Genomic DNA, 8,072 nt, shown 5'->3' with positions numbered 1-8,072 from the left:
TTTGCAAAGTATATAGTAAATGCGCTAAACCATGAATTTGTGAAACTAGATTAATATCTAAGTTAAACAAACATGAAAATGTTGTTTGCTATATAAGAAATACAAAATATAGTTGAAACATAATACACTTAGATGAAGTAGATTATATATCAAGAAATTGTATTCTTGGGAATTATTTGCACAGTATATAAATGCGCTAACATTAGAATAATAAAATGCGTTGAGCGTAATAATCTGAGAATGCCATCCTTGTGCAGAGGCCCTGCTAATCTTCTCTGTATCGCAAATTTTAGGAACTGAAATGCGCCAAATTAGGGAAGCTAATTATGAAAAACTAATGATTGGAATTAATAGGCATTTTTAAAAATACCATTTTTCTAGATTAAAACGAGCTATAATATCAGATACTATCGTAAAATCAGGACTGTGAAGTTAAAGCCATGGAAACCTTTACTTCTGGACCAAAATACCTAAACAATTTACCCCCAAATCATCAAAAAAAAATATAACTATACTGTCATCTCACAGTGCTCTAGGGAACTCACTTCCACGATGCGAACAGTTTTTTCAAGAAGCAAAAATCTCTAATGTCCAGTGTGCGCGCCACTTTAATGACGGCTGCATAATGGAATGTGCACATCTGAACACCTGCAAAGTGTGCAGCTGGTCTTTTTCTAGCGTGTAGAACACATTAAAATTTGCTGTCTTTACAATGCAACTAAATTGATCTTTTCAACTGATAAAGATCAAAAAACCAAAGACATTCTCTCGTCTGTCGTCTGAAAAATCCATGAAAACCCGAATTCGTATTTTTTAAATTTTTAATTTCTTTTTATCAGTTCTTTAATTTGACATAACCGCAAGAAACCCGATACTTAACTGATATGTTAGTACATTTCATCTTTGAATTTATATTGCTTTGATCAGTACTCTAATTTAGCTCGACTAATAATGCGATTTAACTGTTTTGATCAGTTTTGTAATAGAACATATCTGCAAGAATTACGCTCAAATATTTTATATGCTAATGCATTGCATTTCTGAACGCGAACTGACGGTCTTCTAATATAATAATGAGTAGCAATGATAAAATAAGATTTAGGCTGTAAGCATTTGCATAAATTAAATTTCCCACATGCAATTAAAGTTATTAAAATTATCAGCCCGCTGCATTAGGAACATTACCGAAAGTCACGCTGTCCGTTATGCCAAATTTCAATCCAATTCATTTGGAGCTGGAGTTGTCATCTTAGAAAGGTTTCAGGTCTTTTTTTAACACCTGAAAAATGTTTTAATGTGAATGTTTTGAACTTTTGTTTGAATGTGATGTATTTTACATTCAGAGTATTATATCTGGGAAAAAATTAAATTAGAAATAAAACTGAGATATGTTTCTGATATAAACGATACAGCATTAAATTTATCTGTGCAATATAATTAACAGCAGTATTGTAAATATTTTATATCATGTGTAATAATTTCATAATAATATCACAAATTATGAGTCCTCATTCTATAGTCTGTTACTTAAAAGAAGGCACTATAAGATCGTTGCCACTCTTTCCCATTTGCGATCGTAATGCATGTCACCATCATCGCATAGCCGTAGAACTTATAATAAATATATTTATTATATAAAATAAATTTTTTATAAGTCCCATGTATTATTTTGATGATTTCGATACAGTGTTTAAATGAGAAGTAGAAAGTATATTTTGCCATGGTTAATAGAGGTATGAGATTTAAACATTAGTAATTCATTACGAAAGGTACTTGGGAAGCCAAGTGTGAATTTTTCTAGAACATGACCAGCACAGGCAAATACTAGAGATTCTAAAGTGCAGAAACTTTCCTGTTGAGAGCATCATTCTTAACAAGCTGAGCTAGCTGTGGCTAACTCACTTGAAAAGGCTTAGCAAGATGATTTTGGGCAAATAGTACATTTTTCTCTTTATTCCTTCTTAAATAGTGTTGTATTTTGATACGTTCTGCAGGCAGTCGATTAAGAGCTTGTCGCCTGAATTGCTGGAATTAATGTAGAGCAAACTTTTATACAGTTTAAAAAATGGATCATAAACTTAAATGGATAAAAACGTTCTGTAACTGTAATTTGGGACTAGCCGCAAATTTTAAATTATGCCCTAAAAATCGTTTAAATATGAACAAAGGAACTCAAGTTAAGAACCATTTCCGACCATCTGAAGAATCAGACAAAAAAAAATGTTCAGTAAAAAAGTTCTTGATTCGAGAAAAGGACCTGAAAAAGGCATTCCTATGCCTAGAAAATATCATTTAAATTCAGACAATATTTTGAGCACATTTATGGATTTCTTAAAAGTTTTAAAAGAAATAAATAGCATGCTTTCGGTTTACTCCATCTTTGACATAATATACAAGATAGCTGGAAAATGTCAGAAATTTAGGGGAGCCCGCATTCCAGTTCACAAACCAATCGCATTATTTTCTATATTTGAGAAATTTTCGGTCAAAATTTACTTGGAATCGCAAATTAGTTTTAGATACTACCTTTTTTCTATTTTTCTCAACTGTTCGATGGCAAATTATTCTCTGTATTTTGCTATGTTTTGGCATTTTTAATTGCATGTTTTGAAATTTCGTTTGTGGTGTAAATGACTTGTTATAATTTCTGGAATTTTTCGTACCTACTCTATGAATATTGCTGAGACTGTTAACCTTCATTTTTATAGTAAGTACTTAGCTCGATAACTGGCCTTTTCTCCTTCTGGAGGTAGTGAAAACTTTCGAGTGGCCTTAAACACATTTAAAATTCTGAACATCCTTTGCATATTTAATATGCTAATGTGAAGTTATTGTTGACATTCGCGATTCAAGGACTATTTCTCGACTAAGATTAGATGTCGAGTCCGAAGAACCCCGATGCTGCACCGTTATCTTTTGAGCCGTTTTGTAAAACAACCGATTAAGGAATTTTCGCCAGAATTCCTGCAATTGATGCAAAAGAAAATTTTATGCAATTTATGCGGGAAAATATGATTAAACTAACGTGTGAAGTTTTTACAAAATCTTTTGTAAGACTAATGTTTGTTATTCTAGTTCTGATATATTTGAAATCTTCCTGTGGGTAAGCAACAAACTTGCGTTTATAGTTAAAATGCTATGTTGTATAGATAAAATGTTACATATGGAGATTAATAACAAAAGTTACACAGCACAAAGTTAATAATATTAATAAGAAGATTGTATTAATTTTATGTTAAAATGTTTTAATAATATATAATAATCTTGATTGTCTTTACTTAAAGTACATGAAATATATTGACATAATTTAAGTATTCTTTTAAGATATATTTTTCCAAGGGTAATATGGGTATTTTAAGATATATTTTTCCAAGGGTAATATGGGTATTTTAAGATATATTTTTCCAAGGGTAATATGGGTATTTTAAGATATATTTTCGAAGGGTAATATAGGTATTTCAATATATATATATTTCTAAGATTATATATAACGGGGTTCCCCGAACAAACCGTATAGGTTCTAAGGGGTCTTTGAGTCTACAAAGTTTGAAGGCCCACCGCATAAGGAATCTGGATGATACTCATTAAAAAATCCTTTGGAAAACTAATATAATTCGTAACATACTTTTATAACGCCATTTTTAATGAACGTCGGATATGGAATAATTTCTTACATAATTATATATATTTATATAATTATATATATTTATATAATTATGTATTGTACAGCAATTATGTGCATGTATTTCACAACAAAAGATATATTGCGCATTATTTTCTGCCTAATATATCACAGTTGTTTCTTATTTCTATATAGGCAAATAGCCGTGGCGTGCTTTACCCTGATCAAACAAACGAAACCTTATTCTTAAACAACATCAGTTATTTCATCCTACGTTAGGCCCACTAGCGGCCGAGTCGTAAAGTCGCTGGATACTGCTAGTTCGGTCCGAGGCTCGAATCCCGAGAACAAGCTAGCTGCATGGGCGCGTTCGTGCTTTGCCCATGTTTAACGTGTATACGAGCCAATATCCCTTAGAAAGTCCTCTACGAAGGCATCCCTCCCTTTAGGCAGATAACCCGCGAGGCCTTGTCGCAATAACAAAAAAACAAAAATCATCCTATCATAATCTTTAATCATAATTTTCATTCTTTTATTCTTTTTTTATTTGAGTTTTATTACACGTTCATTAACGCATATTCATTTCTTCTTTATCTATTTATCTCTGGTTTTCTATATCAGTCATAGAAAGATGGATAGAAAACGGAAAGCTGACGATCGCTACTCCTATTACATTTCTTCTTACAAGAAAGTAAGTGATTTTATGCTACTCATTTCATAGTTATTATTTAAATGTTTGCAACTGAAACTTTGAATAATTAATTTTAATTAATGAAATATTTTTGAAGCATATTTTGGATAATTATTTAAGCTTTGAAGTTTTGGAATTGCATTCTCGATTTTATCTTAAATGTGTCATAAATCTCATTTAAGTGCACTTAAAATAAATTGATTCGCATAATACGACTTTTTTAACACTGGCTATGACATAATAACAGGAAAAACGTATTCCCCTTTTTCTTTTGCCTAGACGACCAGATTTTCACATAAGGCAACGCTAGGTACTTTTCGTTATGAGTTTTGTATATTAGACTTGATAGAAACTTGAAAATCTGATTCGAAGGGCGGACTAGCCTGAACATTTCAGATTACATTGGAAACTTCAAAGAAAACTTCATAAAATTTAAAAAATGCCTAAAAATATTATACAAATAACATGTGTTGCCGCTAACTTGCTGAACTACACCTTTACTGTTAATAAAAATTAAATGTCGATTCTGAAATGGTTTTTATACAAAAAACAAAGGAAGCTTTTAAGTTTCGTCTGTGTATCATTTCTTTTTTGAACTTAAAAAACTTAAAGGAAAAAATATCAAAATATTAAAACCTTTACTACCGTTACAACATTATGTAGTATCTATCTATCTCTTTCTATATAAAGAGACTTTCAGTCTGAAATTTATTCATTTTCAGCTGTGCAGAGATAATGCATTACCGACTTCTCGTGACCATCTTGTTTTGATAAAATGATAATTTTGTTCCTTTGTGGTTAAAGCTATATTTCTACTAAGGAATCATAAATTATTGTACATAGCCTGCGGTTCTATATCAATATCATTATGTCAAAACAATTACGGAGTTAGGTTAATCGATTATTAATCACACTGTCGTATTCAAATAGCTATAAAAATTGCGAGTATTATGCTTGGAATAAGAAGAACATTCCTGTATCTGATAGATTACTAGGCCTTATTCTTCGTTTTTGAACGAAATCATAATTCAATCGGAACTCGAGAATAAATGATTACGACATTTCGGTGTGAAACTGATTCGCCGTATTAGCAAAAACTTATCATAACCATTACTTTAATTAGTTTACTAATATTTTTATGTATTATTTAATTTATACTTCATTGCTTATTATTTACTAATTATATGTTCCATTAACTTCTTTTTTTTTTTATTTTGAGTCACAGTTTTTAATGGGTATTCGACTGGGGTCCAGCTATTTTAATTATATAAAATAGCCCACGTAGACAAATATGGAATTTTACTGAAGTATTAACATTTTTCCGAAATGTTGAAAAATTATTTTTATTATAAGAGATTAGGATAAGCAATGAAGCTGCTGGGATGCAAAAATGTATTATTGAGTATAATACGTTCTTAGAATGAAGTGTGAAAGAGGAAAAATTTCTGAGTAACATTAATATTCATAGCATGATGGTGGCGCAGCATGGTACACATTACTTCGATCTGTGTGCCTAAATTTTTATATCTTCAGATATTAGAAGAATAATAGTAAGCTTAACAAATTTACGTCACAAAACACTTTCTATCGTCTTTTTACTTGAAGCTTCAATTTCAGACCATTTTAATTTAATTCAGACCATTTTGTCTATTCAAATAAAAGATACCACCTCACCAAAACTGTTTTCCCATAGCTCAGTGTAAGAAAGACATCAATCAAAAAGGTTGTAAATTCACTTTCCATAATTGCCCCTTGTCCCATTTCTGCAATTGCAGTGTCCCGTTTTTGGTCAATAATGATATGCTAATCTTACTATTATAACAATATTTCATTATACGCATTAGATTTTATTCTGGATGCAAATAATAGTGCACACATTGTAGAGAAATTAGGTCAATTGGAAGCAGGAAAGATGAAAAATGAAAAACGCCTTCGCCAGGAATCGTCAGATTAATAGATAGATTCAGAAGATCGTTTCGCAACTAAATGAAACTAGTTTTTAAACGAGCGAAATCAGAGCAGGTGCAACACAGACACGTCACATTACTTCCAATCCCCCCCTTTCATGAAGAGGGAGAGTTTTGCCTTTCATGAGGATTCGGCGAATAGTCGAACAAAGAAATGACCTAGCATCCCTATTCTTTGCCCACGCGACCCTCATGGAGGGAGGAATTGGTAGTAATCTGACGTGTCTGTGTTGCACCTGCTCTTATTTCACGCGTTTAAAAAATGTAGTTTCATTCAGTTGCGAAACAATTTTCTGGAGGTCGCATATCCCAAATTTATTTTAATCATACATATTTGTTTTCTATTAATGCAAATATTTAATAATTTGTATATATACAGTTTTAGTCAGTTTTCCTTTTAAATTCTTTATTTAAAGTATCCTTTATGTAATATAGCTTCTTGTGCTGTAGTAAAGTGCCTGTAGCACTTATAGAAATACTAAAGGAAGAGATATTGTATTTCATGATTTCCCAAAGGACAATTTGCTTTTGACGACAGAATGGATACATTAATGTCGAAGACAGGATTCTATTAATGTTAAAAACGCAAGAATTTTTGGCGAACATTTTCTGTGCAGTGATTATGAAGATGACAGAAGAAATCGCTTGCTTGGATTGCCGCAAAAGAAACTGTTGAAATGCAATACTGTGCCGAAAGTAAATTCATCGTGTGCAGTAAACGAAATAACACCAACAAATCGGACACATTTGAAAAGAAAACTAATGCAGAGTGGTTTTGAAAAACTACACGAATTAAGCCCAAAGAAAATTTATTTTGAGGCCGAGAACGAAATTGAAGCTGACAATAATAAATCAAATGTGAATGGGTTTGAAATAAAATTCACAAGTGACAATATCCCTGAATGCCCTAAGTGTAAAGATAGACAAGACTGTATTCATAATTTGAAGAACAAAATAATATCCTTAGAAAATCGTAATAAAAGAAAAATTTTAGAATGTTTGCTCATCGACAAAGATGGTGGACAACATCTAGAAAGAAATTTGTATCGGAAATTCAGAAATTAAAATCCCAAACAGCGAAATTTAGGAAAAAACAGCACGAATCGGAGAATTTGGAAAAACGGTCTAAAGCAGTGTTTCCCAACCTTTTTTGTGCTATGCCCTACCTAATCCTTTCTAAAAGTTTTAAGCTCCCCCTAGCATATACATAATTTTTAATATTTAAAAATTGAAATTTTTCCGAAAGAAACTTCAATGATAGCTTTTAGGAAGAAATGACTAAGAAATTTTGTGACCAAACACAGTAAGTGAACTTTCAAAACATGAACTGAAATTTTAAAAAAAACTCATTTTAGTGAAAGTTTTTTATTTTAAGTATTCGTAATTTTTATTATTTAAATTTAGCGAGTTCCTTGCGCTTGATACATGCAACAAAGAAAATTTTATGTCAGATTCCAATTTAGATAACTTGAGTCTCAAGTCTTCCGGTTTCATTATATGCAACCGATTTTTTTAGCAGCAAATTATTTATGGCACTAAATCCGCGTTCAGCAAAATTGAAGATGGAAACGGTGACAATAGTTCTCTTGCAAAATTTGTTAATTTTGGATATCTGATTCTGGTTTCCTCACAAAGCTATGTCATCGCTCCTTTAATATGAAATAAAATTTTAATTGACTCATCATTTTGCATTTCTGCGACTTCTTTTTACTGCATATTTGAAATATCAGCCAAATCCACTAGCATTGGCTGCATCATCCAAGTTGGAAAATCAATTTGTTTTAAGTTACAA

General features: G+C 31.4%; 1 non-coding gene across 1 annotated transcript; it reads right to left on the bottom strand.

Moving 5' to 3' along the window:
* Positions 1-211: 211 nt before the first annotated feature.
* Positions 212-314, bottom strand: LOC118179463 (U6 spliceosomal RNA). The gene has a single exon (XR_004756440.1). It is a non-coding gene; the product is annotated as a U6 spliceosomal RNA (small nuclear RNA).
* Between the last annotated feature and the right edge of the window lie 7,758 nt (positions 315-8,072).

This window comes from Stegodyphus dumicola, chromosome 9 (genome assembly GCF_044657685.1).
Source record: "Stegodyphus dumicola isolate Sdum_Otavi_A_Nest chromosome 9, ASM4465768v1".
Lineage (NCBI taxonomy): Eukaryota > Metazoa > Arthropoda > Arachnida > Araneae > Eresidae > Stegodyphus > Stegodyphus dumicola.
The sequence above is the reverse complement of the archived record's forward strand: the minus strand, read 5'-3'. Positions and strand labels throughout refer to the sequence as shown.